We start from the raw sequence: 22699 nt of genomic DNA on the forward strand, positions 1-22699 counted from the left end.
TGTTTTTTTTTTTATTTCTTTTGACCTTTCCACATTCTTGTGATTTAACGCGCTGTGATTTAACGTTTTGATTTTCAACATTAAATGGTTTCGTAATCGACGTACACATCTCGACGTTCGAGCGCAAATCTATCATTATCTTAACTTTATTCCCGCGGTTGCGTGATGATGAAAGGGCATCCGGTAACGATGGACCACCCCGTAGCGCGCGAACGCCGGCGGGTCGAAGTGAATGGGCGAAAGGACCGATAGATTTGACGCGAAATGAAATTACGTCGTCGTTCTCGTCCGTCAGTGGTATTTCTCGAAATCGAGGGGAACCAATGTGTAGCATGGGAGCGAAAACCCGATCGGCCAGCCTCACGGCATGCACGTAACGGCGACTAATTTTTTTATTTGACATTTGATGTTTTTTCGTTCTATTTGACGTGGCTTTGGTGACAGCGGCCGTTACGTATCGCGAGCATACACGTGTGTGCGTATCCTCTTTTCGGCTTCATTACTTTGGAAAAACGAAAATCCAGGCTCGACCCCGGATTTCGACGAGAGTGCAACGCGAATGGAAATACATGCATTGTACAACGTTCTCCGTTCCAATGTTTGCGATCCATCATGGTTGAATAATATCATTTTATAAAAAATGGTACCCGTATGCTATTTTATATCTAAAAAATATGAAACATATTTTTGGTTGACGACAAATCACTCCAAAATCAAACTAGCAGCTCCTGCACAAAACATTTGTAGAGTCTACAAATTTGAAAAAATGTACAACCAAAATTTTTACGCCAAATTACAAATTATTCTAAAATATGCAAAAAAATTATACGCATATATTTTAAATTAAAACAACAAACAAAATATTTAAATAAAACTTATCGTATCTCTTGTATACTTTTGAAACGCTATTATTTTCTGCCTTATTGATATTCTGCGATTCATTAAAAGTATCTTATACTTCCGGTAAGAAAAGAATTGCGTATTTTTTCAGTGATCGAGTTGAGAAATGTTACGAGTGATAACAAATGCAGTTGGATATGCATTTCCACGATAATACGAACAGTTCGCTCGAGGCAGAAGGCCGCTGCAACTCGTCTCTCGTCTCTCTCGCGTTATTCTAATTTCCGGCAGGGACCTACATGACGTTCACGGTCGGGGATCCCTCTCTCATCCCCCTCGTCCTCTCTCTCGAAGAACAATTCGATCGTGATTTATTCCCGGGGCTGCTGGCCGCTCGGACAAGGGCGCGACGAGAACGACTCTCCTTTTATTTTCCATTTATCGCCGTCGGCGAGCAGCGCGTAGGGGATGACGTCATATCCTCCGGAGAGGGAAGCCGCGAACTGGAGCCGCCCGCGGGTGCGAAGCGCATCGTATCGTAGTGGATGCTAACTTTTGCAATTGGAAAGCTTGGGGCAATAACGTGCCAAGCTACGCGAGAAAAAAAAGTTGCGCGAAAAAAGCGAGAGTTTTTTCATCAGAAATATCGGCAAACTTATGTAAACAAATATATAATTCTAACAGTTTTTATTTGTATAGTCATTTACATTTTATTTTTACAAGCTTTGCGAAACTCTACGAACTCTTTCAATATAATACTCTGATCTGTAACATAACAAATATTTAATTATCAATGTAATGGATTGACAAAATTATGACAATCGACTGTGATGAATATTACATGTACTTCAGAAACGTGAATACGTAACAAATTTCAATTTAATTAACAGACAAGACTTGTGTTAATTATTCAATTTAAAAGAGATCGTACTTTAGTAAGATTTTAACGAGAGTTACGAAGATATTTAAAGCTGAATTTCAAAAGATTGTGAAAATGGGAAAGAGACTTTGTTTTAACTTTATCATAAAACAATTTTAAAATCTCACCCACAAGTAAACGCTCTTCTCGCAACGATATAAATATGAATGAACGACCGAATAAATGAATAACCAATTTATTATTAAACCGAGTAATATGATTAATAAGGTTTTGTTTATTTTTATTCCTTGTTAATGAAGTATGATTAAGGTTTACGATTGTGTTTGGCCGCAAAAATTCGCCGGAACCCGAGTCTCTCGAGAGGGGGAGACTCGAGTACATTCCATTTAATAGACACGAAACTGTCAGTACGATCGCCCGTAGCGAACCGCAACAATTCCGGATAATCCACCCTGACGGTTACACCCCGACCATAATCCGCGAAGTGTGTAGAAATAACGACGTACGTGCCGATCGCGCGTATTCCTTGGCGGCAGCTGGCGAACGTGTATGTCTCCGTATCTCGAGAACACACCGGTTTTGTATTTCTATCTCCAAACAAAAAGTCAGAGAAGGCAGATGGAATAATCCGGCCACACGTCGAGAAGCACGGTCCTTTCGAGGATTACCCGGCGAGTGAAACGCGGACGGGCTGGACGGCTACTGGATATCCGGCAGACAGTTCTATCAAATTATATAAGCGAGAGAGGCGTGCGTAATGCGTGATGCTTTTTAATCCGACACGGATTTGCACGAGAGTAAACTCGTGAAAGATGCTGTACACATATACGAATTCATCAACGATATATATTATGAATATAAGCAACGTTTTTATGTGACATTTCCGATAGATGAAGGTTTACAAATCATTCAATTTACTGACGGATATACTTTGATGTGACAGATAAGAAAATATGTCATTCATGTATAATAATGAAAATCCAACTTAAAACAAATTTCTAAAAATTCACGTGTCACCCTCTCTCACCCTTAAACTTGAGAATTTGCTTTTTGCATCGTAACGCGGTGCCCAGGTCCTGCGGCGCGATAAGAAACGACGAACCGAGTTCGGTAATGCTTCGGTATCGAAGGGCGAAGAAAAAGCGGAGGCAGGCGCGAACAGGACGAAGAAGAAGTCGACAGCGGAGCGATCGATCGTTGTTGATCGGCATCGAGATAAAAAGAGGAGAGGCTCACCCCCCCCCCCCGCTATTCTCTGGGCGCGGTGAGTTTTCGCCTCTTCGCGGTTCTCATCAAACCGCGCAGATGACGGATACCTTCGCCTCGCTTGTCCGAGTACTTGTACTTGTCGCGAATACCGGAGTATAACGAGGAAAGTTTGCGCCGACGGGCATTACCGATCGCTTGCGGCTCGGCAAGAAAAGACCGAAACGAGCTTCGCGGGCCGCGACGTGGCCGTCATCCCGAACAGATTACGGTGTTGGGTGAATTCATAACGGGAAGAAAAAAAGAGAGCGAAATTAAAAAAAAAAAAATAAAATGATTGGAAATAAAAAGTAATCTAAAATGTTCGTCGCTCGAGAATTAAAGTTAAATTATTGATTTTTCGCAAAGTTAAACGTACAATGTTTAATGAAATTTTATTTTCAATTTAAACTTATTTATTATCGTAATTTATGTCACGTATTTAATTACTAAATATTTAATGTTAGAAACTAATTTCGTAATAAATAGTTATTTGTTCCAAAGCTCTCGTTAAAGCAAATCAAATAAAATTGATGTATTTATCGTTATAAACGTCATTTTTAATTATAATAAAGATTATTAGATACTCGGATCAAATCTAAACTGATTTGAATAGAGAAACGAGATATAACTAACAACTCGGAAATTAGTTCTTCTCAATATCTTTTTTTTGTTAAAAATTCAATTTACCGTATTATATAATAAACGCAACATTTTTTTATATATTTTTAAATTTTAGTTGCAGTACACGAAACATTTCCTACTCCAGTCGAGCTATAGAATGTATATCGTTCGCGTTTATGCATTTCGTCTCGAAGTAGTTCGCATACGTGCGATTCCGACATAAAGGCTCAACTGCACAGTAATTCGGTGCATCTTCATCTTTTTGCCGGATGATTCGCACGAATGTACACAAATGAGATCGCGATGCGAGACAGAGAATGACAAAGAGAAGAGAAGCGAGAGGTGCGAGAAATAACCGCGCGTAGTCTAGACACGACTGAAATACTTTGGAACGGGCGACGCACGAAACTGGGAAACTTTCATCTCTCGTTCCCGCGGGAATCTTCGTCCGTAATGTAGAAACACACACACTCTCTCTCTTTCTCTTGCACTTTCTGACATTGTCAACCCTCGTTGAAATCCCTCGCGCGAATAAGAACGAGATTAACGCGACGCTTTGGCAGGATTCCAAGGAGGGAGGAATGGAGGGTCGTGTATACATGCGCGATGCGTTAACGACACGCTCGTTTCGTAAAATAGAGTCACGCGGCTGGAAAATGATCGCGATCGTAAAGGTAAAGGTCGGTACGCGTTTTTTGACGAGCATTTTCCGCAGGATTTTCCTTCAGGATCCTCCCTTTTTTACCTAGGCACTCGTGAAAAACGCGCGCAGCGACCTTTTCACCGCGAGCGTTCGACGAGAAAAGAAATCGAACTCAATCTCCTACGGTCCATGGAGCAACGCGAAGACCCACTAGGCATCAGCGGATCAGCTGACGCTGATTAGCTCCATTTTTTTCTTCTTCGACTAACGCGTAATAACCGAGGTCATAATTCAAAAAGTAACGACGGCTCGCTGGAATTGATTAATCACGTCATTCCTAGCGTTTCCAATCTTGGATTATTTCATTCATCTTTTTCATTCATTTCTAACAGACAAATGTGCACAGTAAAATCGCAATTTCAATTTATTAAATTAAAATTGCGATTTTACTGTGCGCATTTAAATTTATGAAAATGTTTTAAAATTAGTTAACGCTAAAGAACTTAATCATTAAAAAAATGATATCACGTAATATCTAAATATTAACATTGAAATTTCGACATGATTGATAAAATTTTTCTATTTCGAAAATTTGCTGATATATTCAGAAAAATATGTTTCACATCAATGTCCAATACGATAAAAAAGGAATAAATTACATAAATAAATGTGCGAATATATAATAAAAATACTGACTTATGACAGTTTGTTTTCAGGTCATTTAGATTCGATGCGTAGCGGTTCATCGATTGATACGAGCACCAGACACGCTTGGATAACGCGTGCAAAAAAAAAGCCAAACGAATTTATCGGCTTCAATTTCGACCGAAAAAGCCGATACATTCTGTGTACATGACAGCTATCGTGACAATTGAAACTTTCGTGCGTGTAACTGAAAGAGCGCTGCGCCTTCGTATCATTCGACAAAAATGTAATGTTTAACGAAACAAAAACAGAAGATATTTCACAAAATCTCACAACACATCCCAAACGACTTTCTCGCTCTTCTCTATCGCGCTGTAAAAAGAACTCGTTTCGTATATCCCAGTGAACCTTCAGTCGCATACTCGGTGAAATTTATTTTCGCGGAACTACGTTGCTGCTACGCGGTGACGTTTATCCTTCTCCTTTTTTCCAAACTTTTCGCCGACGCGGTGCATCTCTGTCAGACGGTGGTCGTTACACGCGCGTATTTCGACCGCGACTTTTACGAAGCCCGTCTTTTGAAACACTGACAGACCGTGCACGTTTCCGCGGAGTTAATTGCCTTTGTCGGACGCGGGTTGTTAAAAAGCAATTACTCGCCGCGACCGTATTTGCCGAACCGCGCCCGGGGACTCCCGTGGGTGTATTTAACGGAAGCCGGCGAAGAGCCGTCGATAGCCAAAGAAAATAATTACCCTTTCCGTCCCGTTCTCTGTTCGCCCGATGCCGTTTCTTGCCGAACGCGCTCGATCAAAATCAACATCGGCTGCACTCGGGCCCATCTTTCGTTCGATCCACCAACGCATTATATACTCGTCAAAGTAACTAAGCGAGAATTATCGATTTATCCGACTAATTTGTTGTTCCACGTGTTTTTCCGTATAATATTTACAATGCACATAAGGTGATGCTTCCGATATAAGACGATCAAGAATAAGATGATAAAGATAAATCGGATTCGGCTTAAGCCGGAGTTTATGAAAATGTTTTTCTCGCGCGAGATATTCGACTTTTATATCGAAAATATACTTTGATACGGACTTCAAAAGGATTGCTCCTTTCTTGCACATTTTTTTAAAAGTAAATATAAAAATTTATAGAAAGTTTTGTACAAAAGATATTTTCTTCCTCAAAAATTATTGACGTAATAGATAAAAAATTTAATACATCTAGAATAAAAAATTGCTCGTATGATTCTCAATTCGGATTCAATTATAATGCATATAAGAGCATCATAAATGCTGCGAATAAAATAAAGACAATGTCAAAATATACGCAATCGCTCGATTTTAGCTCGGGGCGATTTTAAATCAAACTGAATCGATCACTTTGCCCAAATATTTAACAGAGAAATCGGGAGGAGATAAAAGCTTTGTTGCACTGGTGCATTTCAGTCTCTCCTCCGATGCACTTCCGCGATTATATCAAGCTATAGTCGACAAGCTTTAATGCGACCAAGCGGGAGTTAGTTTCCACTATCTGCTTTCGAACAGGAAATATCGCCTTCGTAATCGAGTAGTTCCTCGGTTTCGCAACACAAGGAGGGGAGAAGGGGTTTATCTCCCGGCAATACAGAAAACGAGACAGAGAGAGAGAGAGAGAGAGAGAGAGAAAGAGCTCGACATTGATGGCGAGTTGCAAAATTCGACGTCCCATCGCTTGGCATTGTAACATCCAAATATGCTAGATTTATACGCAATATTTTCGCTATATTGCTATTTTTTCTTTGGCGCGATAGAAGCGCAATAGGAAAAAAAAATGGATCGTAAAATCCATTACGCGATCCTAGGCTGCCTCTCTCTTTTTTTCGCTCATCGAAAAACAACTCTCCAAACATGCATTTATCAAGCGAGGCGCGTGGGCTGCGTATAACTCACGTCTGCATCTGCGAACAGTCGCTGATTGAACGAGGAAAAGGTTGCTACAATGGGGTAGGAAGCACGCTAAAAGGGCGCAGTCATTACCGCTGTTGTTATAGTCATCGACGCTCCGTCAATAAACGCGCTCTCTTACAAGTTTGCCGACGTAAATATAAAAGAGGGAAATTTACGTGGAATGACATCGTTTCCAGAGAAACGAGTTTGCTTTACGGCGTTCGAATTAATCTGCAAGGTGGAGTTAACGCGAGCAGCTTTTATCGCAGCTACGATATATATGCATTGCTTCCCGCTTAAAAAAGAAAGCAACTTTAAAGTTCCCTTCGCGGAATACTTTCCGATAATATAACGAATAATCAACATCTACGGAGATTTCACTGTATCTATTAAAGCGAGAGCTTATCGCTTGAAACAGTTTTATGATAATTGCTAGGTTCATATATGCATCTCGTTGAAAGATATAATCGACCATTATTTTATCTCTAGCCACGTGCGAAGATTATTCTCATCGTTTTTATATTTAGAGCCTCGAAGACGCCAATCAAGGCACACGTAACCGGAGCTCTCCAAGCTTCCGAGAGATAGTTGAGAGACTCTGCCAACGGCATGGGAGAGAGCAGGCACGACAAACGGAAAGGCAGGCAGGCAGGCAGGTCGACAGGCGAGTAGAGAGAGATAGAGATAGACAGGGATAGAGAGGGAGGAAGGAAGAGAGAGCACAGGGACCTCACATGTCGCGGCCGCAGGGCAGTACGGTTATACCAGGCCGCCGAGCTCCGATTCCCGCCCCGGTAGTTTCCCATGATTGAGATACATAATCGGTATACTCCCCGATACATCCTACCCTCGATCCTGTGCCTGCGCGCCGATCTACCGTCTCTCGCGAATAATTCCTGCGTCCCGCCAATTTTCCCAGTATGTCGTCTCCGCGTCGCGTTCTGCATTGGAAATTTTCAGATTGATAGCTAGACGGAGACATTTGTTATTATGCATTACCATTTAGTCTTTAAGGGCTCGATAAACGAACTTATTGACAGTAAAACTAACTTTGACGTTCGGAAAAGGATGAATCGTTTCAGTACATTGAAGTACGATATAAGATGTTTTATGTCTCGTGCCTTTGAAATCTAAAATAGATGTAAGCAACCTCGGAAACTGCTTCGATAAAATAAAGTCTTGCATAAAGATTTACATCCGTATGTTATATTCAGATTTCATTTCTTCAGTAAAGAGCACGGGTTTACATATGCTCAAGCAATTATCTTCATACCTAATCTAGTAAAAAATTTAAAAGGAAGACTGTAGAATATTACTACATATATAGCAATAATTAAAAAAAAAGATCTAATATAAATCTTCTAGTAGTTTTCTTCAGTTTTATTTTTTTTGACAATTTTAGAAACTATTGTCCTCCTCTCATATCTACCTGATAATCTGATTAGAGTTAAAAACTCACATGCCGGAAAAAATATAGTAATCAAGCAGCCGCTTCTCTGTCTCCCTCCCACGATATAAAGTCGAGCTTTATAACGTTAACTGCGTCGTAATCAACGCGGCGTACTTCTTTACGTCCGTAAGACAGGATTTTACCTCAGGGAGAAATCTCCGAGGGAGGTTCTCGGGGGCCCAGGCGGCCCCTGCAGGCGCAGCGGTAGTTCCGCGGCCTTCCCTCTAAATCATACTCGTCCGCTGACGATGAATACCACCGTGTCACGACGAAGACCCTTGGGCATGAGAAAACCAGGGCATACCGTCCCCCCACCTCCCCCTACCCCCGCTGCTCCGCGGGACTCATCGCGATCGTGTCGGCAATTTCGCTACTGAACATTGCGAGCACTCGCTTTATCACACTTGCGGCTTACGCGGATCTTCATTAACTTTGCAGAAGACAAATTCAAAGGAGGTGCATCCAAGAGGAATATATATAAATATAGTTCGTAACAACAAATAAACGGCTCTCAATGTCGTAGCAGTGCGCAATGTCTAATATTTTCGACGAAAAGAAAACAAGAGGAAAAAATAAGAAAAATTCATATTTAAATTTATCTATATTTTATAATTTATCTATATTTATTATTAATCTATACCTAAATTAATCTATATTTAAGAAAAATCTATATTTTTAAATCTCTTGTATTTTAAAAGATTTTTAAATTTTTTCTATGCAGAAGAATTTGTTTGTATTTTATTACAAAGAGAAAAATGGAAAATTTTTATCTTTGCTCTTTTGAACATTTTTACTTTGAATGATGCTTGATTCATTCTTAATCTAATATGGAATAATTCGTATCTCCATTTCATACGAGACTGAATATTCATATTAAACTATGAAAATCATGATACGTATGTTCGAGAAATTAATAACGATAAAGCGAATATATCTCCTAGAAATCGTGAGATGGTTAAAGCCTATTGCAACAGATAGCGGAGGAGCAAAGGATCGGTTGTTCAACGCGCTACGATCGCGTATCCAAACTACGATAAAACTGTTAATGGGCCTATCGCGGCGACGATATTTGCAACATAAATGGTCGAAAGCTTTCTCGTCGTAATCGCTAGATAATAGTACCGTGGTGCAAAATAGGATTTCAGGAAATCCGGCGCGAGATAAAATCCGAGTGCCTACCGCCTTTACTTTCCTAGTCGTAAATACAACTGGTTTTACTCCAGTCTCTCTTGCCTGCATCTACTGGTACGAAGGTGAGCCAACACCGACTTTCAAGAAAAACGGAATTTCAAGGAAGATAACATAACCGTTTTCCGCCAGAAAAACGGAATTTCAAGGAAGCTAACATTTTCAAAGCAGGCATCAGACTTTAAGATATGATTAGTAAGATATCAAATAAAAAAATTCTACATTTCTCCAATATTCTCTAATAAATTCTAATATTAACGATATGCATCCGTTAACTTGGTGGATAATCAACACGTATGCAAAAATGTATGCGTATCTCTATGAATGCGATTTAAAAGCTAACCATATTGTGTACAAAATGTTTGTGACACGTGATAAAAAGCTATATCAAGCGAGCTGTCTGTTTATGCTTGACATTCTCGTATTACTAGAGACACGATCGTAACAAACTCGTTAATTGATAACATATTCATCACTATATCTATCTCGCAAACGGATCTGTGTTTTCTGATATTGGATTCATGAGTACGAAAATAGCGTTGATTCAAATGCACGATATGCAGTTTTATCTCGTATAAAAATTGAAGAGTTGTAAATTTAGATAAAGGATATATTAAAGGATATATTAAAAACATATTGCGTTTAATTTTTAATATTTAATATTAATTTTTGTCTTTTTAGAATTGACAATAACCGTTATTGATCAAGTGAAAAAGAGCGTGATTATTTTGATTCACTTTATAGCAAAAACACACAATGACTTAGAGGATGATAAAATCATGGAGCCCGCACAATTATGATCGCGTCAATATCGTTCAGTCCGTAATAACGTTTCGAGATATACGATCGTGAAATGAGATATAAAATCGAAACACAGACATATACCGGTCCATAAACCGGTGGACCCGTTTTTGCATAGCGTCGTAAAATTGCTGATGTATTATTCGGCATCAGACGCGACAGGAACGCGAAAAAATACAAGCAGTAACTTAGCACTGCGATAAAGGCACACTTACACGATTCAGTTCTGACTGAGATCGTTTAATTAAATAAATCATTATGAACAAAAATAATTATCGAACTTAAATGCCACGAATTATTATAAATAATGAAAAAAATTCGTGGCATTTATAATCATTAAACACACACGAAGCTTATCGTAAATGACGTTGATACGATTATTATATTCTTCCTAAGATCCTAATTTATGGAAGTTAACAACGTTCGTCGTAGAAATTGCAGGGTCTTAAGATCTGAGAGCGCGATAAGAGCCGCGTGAAGAACGAGTAGAGGAAACGCGAGCGGAAGCGCAATCTCCGCGCAGGACCGGATCCTTCTCTGCCACGTAGAGCTCATAAACCATAACTTATAATCCGAGATACGGATTTCGGGCCTTCTGCTCCGGCTGCTAGAGCCGCAGAATGCGTTCTGCGGCGCGCAACGGGAGGTCCACGTTTCGGAGAGCGGGAGGACCGCACGCGGCGATCTACACAATGAAGAATTGTCCACCTCGAGTCTTATTATCCGTTTCTCTTCTTTGAATTGTTTCGCTACGCTTCGCTTTCATTCTCGATGGGCCATCCGAAACCGGAGACTGCTCTATTTCTCTCTCTCTCTCTCTCTCTCGCTTGCACGACGATACTTGTGGTTCTCTTCGAAGAATCAAGCTATCATATCGATGTAATTCGCCCGAACTTGTGTCTGGCCGAGGGAAAAGATATCGACGTGAAACTCGAATCGTTTGATTACATTCCTTCGCGTGAGTTCTATTTTAAAAACTCTGCTTAGAATTTCTAGTTGATCGCATCTAAATATAATTATAATAAATATAAATATTTTCATCTTATTAATGTTTTTTTTTTCTAACGTTTTAATTATTTTTTATAATTTGCATGGTTTTATACAGACTTGAGAATTATATTGGATCACAGAATATTTTAATTTAAAATCCTCTTATTGACTTTTTTTTTACGTATATATTACTTAATTATAAGAAAAGTCGCTTCTCTCTCCTATCTCTTTTTTGCTTTTGATTATTTTTTACTTCTAAACTTTCTCGAGATTGTGTACGATCTTAAGCCAGAGACAAGTTTTCGAATCTTGCATCTCCGTTCGAGATTGTTAAACTTACTCAAAGGCGCCATTATTATTAATAGCCAAACTGTCGAAAATTGCTCCGCCAATCAGTCTTGTTGGCGTAACAGTTGGACCCAATTACATTCCAACTACCTTCACAATTCTCTCTATAGAAATCTTCTCCTTTATACAGAGAATAACTTCCAGCGAGGGAAACGTATTTTCGAGCCCTTCTCTGCGTTCGCACGACTCTCTTCCGAACCCTAGATGCCCGTATCCAGATCCGCCCTTCATGCCTCCGATTTCTTTTTCTGAAACACTGGTTAATGGAATCACGTAGGCGCCTACCCATAATAATATTCGAGCTGACATCTACTCGCAAAATTAAAATCAATTTATAAAATTTATTATCACTATTATTTATTAATATTGTTTTATTAATATGTTTATTCATTTATTATTTACAATATAAAATAATTTAATTTTATATATATATTTCTGAATAGTTTTTTTTATTTTCTTTTAATAATCCATAAAAATTCTATATTAAATAAAATTAATTCTAGGAATGAACAAGAAACATAAATATTTCTTCATCCTAAGAATATTAATTTAAAATTGAGAGAGAGAGAAGAGGGGGAGAAAGAAAGAGAGAAACTCTCTGTTTTGCATTCAATCTGGGATTTTATTTAATGTACGATATCGTACGACATTCCTTGATGACACTCACGAGAGAACATCAGTCCCATCACTGGAGCCATGTACGTATTCGACCATGTGGGCGGTGCTTTATCGTATGTTCTTTTCACGCGAGATTTACGTCGTCGACGACAATGAACTCGTTATCCCGTGGATTCCGTGCCGGTGGGATTTCCGATTACACGCGTGTCCGCCCCAAGGAGAGCGAACGCGATCGTGATCGCTCGCTCTTTTACGTTGATCGCCTCCTACGATATCGAACATCAGGCCCGTGTTGTCAAGATCGATACGATCGCGAGGGTTTCAGTTACTTGGCCGTACGCGAATTCTCTCCTTGAGTGATCAAACGATAAAAATCTAGGTAGTGTCGTTCAATATAATTTTCCTTGCTCCATTTAATGACAACTGCATACCTTGTTAATGTAACAAAAATGTAAATACACGTGTTTTAATGACGTCAATTAAAAAAATTACAATACAACTTTTTTAATATTTTGCTTCTTTTACTAATAAATTTTGTTTGTGTTGTATTGTGTAATACGAGAGATTAGATAAAATACACACAGCTTATGTAATATTATAAAATACGATCTCTCGAGTTGCTACCGCGATCGTTGCAAGATTCATGAAATACTAATTGGAACACTTAATGGAATTGGAACACTAAATTTCAATATACAAAGCTAAATACGTTGATTGTCACATTGCTTGCTCGTATTACGTCATGGTTTTTGTTTTTGCGTCTTTGTCTTTCGCTTAATGCGTCGCGATAAATGATGAAGATAATTCGTGCCTTGTCAAAAGAGAATGTGACTATCGGATTTGAAAATTATGCAAATTTATCATTTCATTCATTTGTCATAAAGTGGCATATTTGTTTCACCTATATTTCAGAAATATATATAATCATGAAATAATTTCGTTTTATATGTATGAATGTGTTTATAATTATTTTCTCACAAAATAAGATGTGAATTTCGCGCGAAAATGCAAAGTTCTAACTATGAATAATTTAACTAATCCCGTTTTTGAAAAACAATTCTCTGATTATGAAACAATATTTTGAGAAATGATAAAATATTAAGAGAAACATTAGACAACAATATATTGGTTATATTTGTTATAAAACATAATTCTCTGACATTTTTTTTTAGGAAAAAGAATGGTACATCGCTATAAATCCCGGAGAAGAATCTTAATCTCACTAATGTTTCACTGTCTCTTTTCAGTTAGCCTGTTAAATCCGCTTCATATACCATAGAACATTCAATATAGTGAAATTCCATTCACATTCACTTCCTCTTCGTCAGAGACTCTTTCAATTTTGTAAAATGCATTGTACGCAGTAATACTGTGCCACATATAGAAGGCTTGCGGACAATCTCTCCGCTGGATTATCTCCATCTCACATTTCTCTTATCCATCTTTTTTGATATCTCAACATTATATCGTGTGATTATATTCTCAGTTATTAATTCCACAAAAATTTTATTTTCGTACCTCAATATATTATTGATTTCAATACATTATTTGATTTATAATTATTGCAAACTAGTCAATAATTGCAATATACATAGTATATTTGTTAAAATATTTAATTATAAAAAGAATTTTAATATATTTAAAGTAATAAGATTATATAAATAAACATATGCATTAATAGGAATTATTCCGACTAATGATAAGCAAATCATCATATTTCGTTACGATAACGAAGCCAGTTGACGTCAGTTCTCTGAAAATTTATAATATAATCATCGTTTCGTATAATTTCATTCTTATATTGTAATTTGCACGATTCAGTCGTACGTGCTTCTCTCAGTGTCAACGTTTGCCGTTTTCCAGAACAGTCACTCGTCGCAGAAACGGGCGCCTTCGTGGAAGCAGTTTGCACTGGCAATGTCAACTATGAGCGCGACAACGAGAAATGGCTTAGGCAGCGTAACAGGAGGGAGGCACGAGGTGCGAAGTTACGGATACACGGAACCATTTCGTGGATGAGACGCGAAAGGGGTGAAAGACGACGTGGTAAAAGGATGTCTCGGGCAGGAGAGAAAAGGCATGCATAGAGGGATATATAGAGGAGAGACGGGGGAGAGAAGTCGCTATTTATGCGTCTGAGTTGTGCCTGGTCTCGAGTTCCAGCGAACGAGCGGCTAGGTGGATGCGTTTATTAAGCGGAGTGGTCGAAAGATGGGAGGGTTTGAGAGCAACGCGAGAAAGAGCATCCGCGTGGACCGCCCGTCTGCGATGTGACAGCAGATAAAGGCTAATTTACATGGTTCAGATTCGACGTTCTCTCCAGCACAACCGAAATTCGGATAAAGACAGACACACGACTCTTTCATCATTCTTACCATCGCTAACTTGAACGTTACGTAATCTGCTTTGCATCATGAATTACGAATAGAAAATGAGAATGTTTTTTTCCGAGTAAATTGATGAGATTTTTTAGGAAACCTTTTACGATTTAATAAAAAAAATTTTATTACTTAAAAAAAGTATGTTGATTAATATGTTGGATATTTTAGTTTATCTAGCGTATAATCTTAAAATATAGAAGTATTTGTATTTTATATATAAATATTTGTGTGCTAAAGTTTTTTTCCATCTTTTTAGAGAAATTCTTTGTAAAGAAAGAGCACACTGGGAAATATCCGTACAAATAACGCATATTTATTTAGCCCGGTTGGCTCCCGAGAGATTTAGTCGAGACTTAAAGTCCGTAATAAATATCGTCCCTTCCTCTTTCGCTTCCTTTCCACTTTATCTCCTCCTCACAATTATCGTAAACAACAAAAAGTGAATTAATATAGTACTAGTTAATAAGCATTTTAACCAGCTTGCGACGTGTTCTAAAGCGAATGTAACTCTGCAAACTATGAGACATTATGAATATTGTGTCTAGTTTAAGTGACGCAAGTCTAACATTGAAGATACGAGCGATAGAAAAATATAATTCCTACTCGCAATTTAAATAATTTGCAGATTGCCTTGCAATATAAGATGTAAATATTTCTTCACACGATATATTTCCAACCCGCGTTTCACTCTTATACGTTTCAAGAAATCTTCAACAAGAATTCTTACTCAATACTTTTTCGAAAAGATTTCATATCAATTGTCAAAAGCTCGAGGAATCATCGAAAAGATAAATTGTCAGACGCAGCTGGCAGTAAAAGGATTAATGCTGTAGACCTCGATTCGGGATATATTTGAAAATTTTAATCGAGAGAGAGAGAGAAAGAAAGAAGCGCGTGGTTCCCCGAGAGAAATAAAGAAGAAACCCCGAATTTACATATTTACCAACCGTCTCCACGGTAGAGATGTACTATCCACGGTAAACACGGTGAAACGCTCAAAGATACGCGAGCACAAACGTGCAACTTCTTAGAGAAGAGAACATCGTCTCTCTCAGACCTCTGCCTCCGGCAACGTATGTCGCTGCGGTGAACTCGTCACGGTCGCCCGAGTATAAGAGGAAGAAGAAGGAGAAGAAAGAGGAGGAAGAGAAAAACACATGCATGAGAGGAGACACCGCGCAGAGAGAGCGTTAAAAAATATATTCGCCACGTTAAAGGTATATATTCTGTCGGCGCGCTTTTGGCCGCCTGCCACATCGTCCCGCACTCGAGTATGTACTCGAACATATGCATATGATGTCGGTTTTAAAAGATACATAGAGAATATTAAGTATTAAGTCATGATGAACGTTCGCGGCCAACTTTACCTCATTAGACCGTAAAAGCTCGCCGATTGCTGGCTCCAACGGTTAAATTGCATACAAATTAAGTGTTTTAAGTACTTAACGAGTTACCTCATTCAAGAAATATGTGGGTATTTGTAAAATATCAAGAAAGTTCCTGAGACGAGCTCTTTCGACTTTTATTAGAAATTATTACAACTTCTTCTAATCGTAGAAACTCGGATAGAATTTATTTTCGTCATAATTTGACGTATATAAATACATATGTATCAAAAACCGCATATCGCGAAAATGCTGGACTCGTTTCATAATTAACGAAAATCCGATTGGATTCGAGCTCCAGCAGATTCTGATCAAACATCTGCTCCAATAAATCTGATAAACAAATTTATAAAAGAAAGATATAAATATTCAAATATAGAGGTATGTGACCAAGTTAGATGTTTCCTCTCTATTGCAGTATTAGATTAAAACAAACGTATACCGCGAAATCGATGATGGTTTATTTAGCCTTAAGTCTCTTCGTGCAAATATCTCACTAATTATAGTCACGAGAACATGGCGAAACATGAAATCTCGACGGCTATCAATGAGTCGTGACGCGCTTGTGAAGTGGTAGCTATCGCGTGCCTAGTGAAAGAGCGACGAGAGAAGTGGGATACCCTGTTGTGGTATGTGCGGTTCAACTCGACACACGTATGTAGGCGCAAAAGCGGCATTTCCGACGCGACGTAATCATCTTGTGGGCGGAATGGAGAACGCCGCACCGTTTTTGCTCAATTATTCGCGATGGTTCAATAACGAGTCATTCGTCTGGAAAATGATTACGTACGCCGCTAAAGCGAAATGCGACTGTAGGAATACACGATTCGAGTACATTACTGAAAATCGATTCGGATAATGGACAAATGTACTACAAAGACAAATCACATCTGACATTTCCCATAGACACATGTACAACGTAAATATCGAATTTCGGAATGCGAATTATTGTCGGAAATACCATCCTATCAATCTCTAATCCATGCATCTGCCTTGTCTTGTTTGATGGAGCGAAAGGCGGAGAAGTTGTCAGGAGGACGTCGACAACTTTGTCGCAGGTGTCACGCATAAAAGGATTGATACGATCACGGTTATTACGCCGTGATTAGGAAATTAGAAAATAAGAGACACACATTTTGCGTTTATTACGTGGAGTCTAGTAGCACGTAAAGCAGTCCCATGCGACATGGAATTATAGATGTTTGCTTCTAAACGTACATGCTTTTTCATTTTTCAATAATATCTAATTATATTTTACACACATACACGACAATCTTATAAAATACATATGTTTATGTAACGTGTATTAATTATATAGATTGACTTCCGTCGGTTTATATTTGCGGAAATACATTTTTTTTTACCAGAAGCGATGCAGACATCGATTGACATTTGACATATATATTGATATGTTAGTAAATTAAGCACCTCTTAAATAAGAGTCGTCGTACCGCGATAAATCGGATCGGATTGATCGTGTTTGCCTAGTAATTGCTCAATTTTCTTGCGCGTTTTGTCGGAACGGAAAACCCGCGAGGTTTCTTTTTTTCAATATTCTCTTTACTTTTCTCTTCCATCGAGATCGTTTGCGAGAGACGAGGTCTTTAATATTTTTGTTGGCTCTGCTGTTTCTTTGTCGCGCAAACCTACTTTATCGCTCCGAAGTATATAATTACAGATACATGGAGTTTTTAATATTTTTGTTGCCTTCCCGTCGCGACAGCAAGGTTTTAATAATCTTTTTCGACTGTTTACCGTTCTTTCTTCTTAGTCCTTTCCTCTGCTAAAGAAAGATTAAATATATTTATACGACTTTATATATTCATGTTTAGTCATTTTATTTTAATAGATAATAAAGGCGTGTGTGTGTAAAAGTTATGAGCTGAAACACTCGGAAAGATTCATCGGAGAAACTGTGTCAACAGCTTTCTTGAAGAAAATTGAAATATCTATATCTAAAAAAGGTCTCCGAGATATTTAAAGAATGTTAAATGCTAATAAATTCTCTCTTTGCGCGCTTATCTTTTAATATGTAATCTCTCCAACTTTTCTAACGTTTTTTGTACGATAAATTGACATTAATTTATGAAGCGAATATTATCCGAGAATTTTCTCCGACACATTATCCCTGTTTTAACTTATTTGATTGAACTTTGAGTAAATATCAATGGATAACAGAACGTCGTGTCCGCAAATCGCGTGCGCATTTGGAAAACCTAATTAGGCTGGACAAATATGCAGCATCGATCCCACAACGAAAAGCAATTACGTCTCTGTCGCTTCTCGATTTGTAGGTTTAATCGTCTCGACGAGTACGTGAATTGCCGAATCGCGCGTCGATTGCTGTATTTCGCTGGTAAATCCGTGTGGTTCTAGTGTATATACATATACATATATATGCGTGTCCATACGATTCGATTAGGACCGGTGGGAAATCTATATTGGTACACTTCAATGTACTTATTTAATCGAAAAAAATATTGTTTATTTTGCCGCATGAAATAAGCACATGCATTTAAATCGACAAAATTCTTTTCCCGAATTAAAATACAAATATGACTACACACATCGTATGTAATTTAATTATAAAAAGGAGAAGAAGCAGTAAAATGATGCGTAATAAAATTTAATATATTAAAATTAATAAAAATATGTAATTTAATTTATTATTTTCTCGGCTCAAATATCAAGACATGGACGTACAAAAATATCAAAAATATGGAATATGTGTGGTTCGAATCCTCGTTAAAAAAAATCCTACTCGAGAGATTGATCAAAAGAAATCCGCAGTTGAAAAGAGTGGCGGTAAATCTGGGACACTTACTCTATTAGTATTGATCAGAATGGTCGGACATTTCTTTTGGAAACGAAGAGAGCAAAATTTAATCTCTTCAACATTCTCTTAATAACAAGATTTATTAATAAAATCGTTATAAAAATATTTCTATCTCGGTCGCATATTTCTATTTCGGACGGCAATTTCTTTTCCAAGATATGATAAAAGAAGATTGGCACCGAGACGATTATCGATGTATTTTTACACATGTAACATTTTCTTTATTTACTCCCAAGTTGATTTAAATCATCAAATTGAAAAAGCCAAAAAATTCAAATATATACGATGCTACCATAAAGTCACGTGCTCATGACATGGGATTAACATTAAATCGCGCGAGTACAACGTTCTTGTCCTATTTTGAAATTCAAACATGCGGCAACATGTTTCCGAAGCACCGGCTTACACCGTTCCATTGAAAAATATTCTTTTTAGACACGGAATTTTTTATGGTAAAACCAGAAAATATTTATATTCTATCACAATGTACGCGCGGAAATTTCAGAGATTTGACAGAACGGATTGGACATCGTTCGTGTTGAATAATTATTGTACATGTACAATTATAATATACAATTTTATATGCAATTTTATATACAATTATTGTGCAATTCTAGTATATAAAATCACTAACTTTGTTCAATTTTGCCGATTTCACACATTTAAAGTATCTAGATATAGATAGAAACAAAATATACACTAGTCGAGTGCATTCCACTCAAAACTGCAAACACATGTAAAATGCAGTAGCGATTATTCGTGCAAGTTTGACGAACGCGCGAACATAATAGAGCAATTATAGTATCCCTGATAGAATGTGAGGATATTCGTGACGGCTACGCGTATGCGATGCATTTATTTTACCTGCAAACTTGATTGCGACACCGGCGGATACCAGTTTTTTGTCGCGAGATTATACTACAAATAAGCCGGAGGCTGTTCATGACGGAGTGAAGTACGTCTCGATGTCGTAGTCTACCTTTATGTTTCTCTTATTTTCGTACCTTCTGTTTCTACAGACTCTCGTATCCGTATATTAATTCTCATTGTGCAAATTTTAATAATATATTTTGTAACGAATTTCAATTAAATCATCTTAGCGATTCAGATTTCAAGAATATATAAATAGCAAAATTTCGATTTTTTATTTTAAGTAGATTTTAATTCGCTATTTAAGTCTCAAATTTAGTTTCTGAAATTTTAATCGTCTTATAAATCGACTTTCGAAGTGACTATCAAAATATTCGTGGACTTGATATAATAAAAACGAAACGTTGTGTATATTCGCAAAAGAGTTACTTTTATCACTGTGATTACAATTTTTTTATTAAAATGTTAACTTTGCATGCGATTTTATATTTCTCGTCCTCTTTAATGCGATTTTCTCGCGAAATCTTATTACTCGTTCAGCGCTCAGTCAGATGCTTCTATTAATATTCCGAACTCAGAAAAAATGCAAATTTTGTCGCATAGAACTTTTCACGAAGAATTAATAACATCTTAAACACAATTCGTTACATTACTTTAAGGCTTTTACAATTACTATTTTACCTTCAATTATGAAAAAAAAATTCCCTCTAATATACTATACTACATAAAGGTAAGTTAAATTATAACCACAGAAAGTTGTATTCGATGCAATTTCGTACGTTGTTGTGTGCGAATATTTTTACGAAATTTTCGCTCCATAATAATTTATGTCGCTACAGGAAGTTGTCATTATTTCAAATTTGCTGCAGTCTCTCTCGGAGTTCGATTATTATTTTAATATCGGCTTCCCCTGACACAAATAACCGCTCTTGTCTCTCTCTCTCTCTCTCTTTCTCTCTCTTTCTGCTATCATAAAATATAATTGCAGCATATTCTTTTATATAAGCATATATTGTGTTCTTACTTGCTTATTATCGCATTTAAATTATATATAGTGGAATAAATGATTTTATCAAACCTATCACGGATTAATTACATTACATGGTTGCTGGATATTCAATCAATGGGACAAAATATTATAATTAATATTATTTTTCGTTCTCTCTCACGCATAATCCGCTTATCTTAAAACAGATTGGTAAACAGATTTATAGAGAAACAGGATTTATAGAGAATATTGATAAAATGATCGTCATTCTATCTTTCTCTTTACATGTATTACCTAAATTCGTCTCACGCTTTAAAATTTGATTTATATCACTTTCCAGATAATTCATTCGTAAGAAGATATTTTCCGCTTGGTTGTGTCTAAAAAAAAAGAGGATAAGTATTAATCTACATGGAGCGTAAGCATTAAGCCCTTTTCTCATCTCCAGATCTTCACGCAACATTAAGTCCAACTAAACGTATAACACGTGACACCGTCTTTAACCACATGGAACATTCCACGCTCTAAATTTAAGTCGCGCGCGAGTAAAGCTCTCCACGACGTGTATAAGAGGCGATACTCCGATCGTTTATTCATGCGTGCGGAAGAACAAGGATGTTGTTTTTAAGGCGTTCCGGAATGGCAAGACTCGCATTGCTCTTGTTTTATGGCTTCATCCCAGATTTCGTCGACTGATTAATTTCACGAGCATAAGAAGATATTTATGAGTCGACCATCTGTTTTTACTTGTTCTATCCCTTTCCGGGATCAAGCGCGATTTTCTTCTCCTTTAAAATTTAACTCTGTCGTACTTATCTTCTGCGAATATTTTACACTCGCATTTTTAAGCAAAATCATCGTCGTCTCTAAAACTACTCTTTAAGCGAGGGCTTAAGGTACAAATTTGGACTGCTGCAGATAGAAGCAGTTCGAGGACGGCTTAAATTCTTCATGACTACAGGTTACTTGGAGTTTAAGTTAATCTGGATATATGGTGAGAAGTTAATTAGAATTAGCCTAGATAAAGACGGTGCACGCCGAGGCGATTTGAATTTCGATGAGACATTATGTTTCATCATTACTTTGGCCCACTTAGAAGATACTAAGATAGAAAAATATTGTGTACAAGGTAAAATGTGTGAGAAATCTTTCGACACAAAATGAAAAAAAAGGCAAAGAGCTCTTCTCGATTATCTCGATCGTTCATCGTAGCAATTAGCAGTCATATGCCTAATCGCGTGGACTTTTTTCATTTATTAATAATAGCTGGGATTTCGAAAGAGGCAAAGAATCGATTAAACTTAAAGATTCATATTAAAGCGACGAGAGCATCGTAAAACCGCTTAATTTCAGGTTCAATATCAAAAAGCGGCTTATTTACCGCGCCGAGCAGCTGAAATTACGAACATCTGTCCGGCAGCGCGTCGACAAATAACGAAACCAGAATAATGAGATTAAACGACAATGATAAATTGGGAATAATGGAGAATAAATAATAACATTCGTATGTGTGTGCGCGTTACACCGTCGCACCTCCCCTCGTTATCGTTTTGCACCGCTGTAAATTTCCCACACGCCCATCTCGCAAACGCTATCGCGCATACAATGTGATCTCCGCGCTTCGTTGTATATATCATTTATATTCTTACTTTTGTACCGTGTGCTGCCACAGCTTTTATCGTAAACCATGTTACTCGCATTCCGCATTCCCCTGGGTGAGCAGCTCGCTTGCTCGCTCGCTCGCTCACTCGTTCACCCTTGTTCTTTTTTCCGGTGTTTTTCTTTCCGCGCTCCCGCGCTAACCTCGGTCTCCACTACGGTTTTCCTGCTTCGAAACGTGGAAAACGCTGTTTGCGGAAGACATCCCGGAGTCTGCGTTCGTTGCGATCTCCGACAAAATTGTTCGCGCACGCGTCTCTCTCTCTCTCTTTCTCTCCCTTTCTCCTTTACGCGCTACCTTCGGAAAGCATTGCGTTCTCCGCAAACGATCGTGGAGGTCTCTGTGCCGGGTATCCAAACTGTCTACATAAGCA

The 22699-nt window shown here is 37.8% G+C and overlaps 1 protein-coding gene across 14 annotated transcripts in view; it reads right to left on the reverse strand.

The window, feature by feature from the left end:
• The window catches only part of LOC105253805 (collagen alpha chain CG42342), a 129753-nt gene that overhangs the window by 45337 nt on the left and 61717 nt on the right, over positions 1-22699 (reverse strand). The gene's annotated exons all lie outside the window — the stretch shown is intronic.

This window comes from Camponotus floridanus, unplaced genomic scaffold (genome assembly GCF_003227725.1).
Source record: "Camponotus floridanus strain SB8 unplaced genomic scaffold, Cflo_v7.5 scaffold55, whole genome shotgun sequence".
In the NCBI taxonomy this organism is placed as follows: domain Eukaryota; kingdom Metazoa; phylum Arthropoda; class Insecta; order Hymenoptera; family Formicidae; genus Camponotus; species Camponotus floridanus.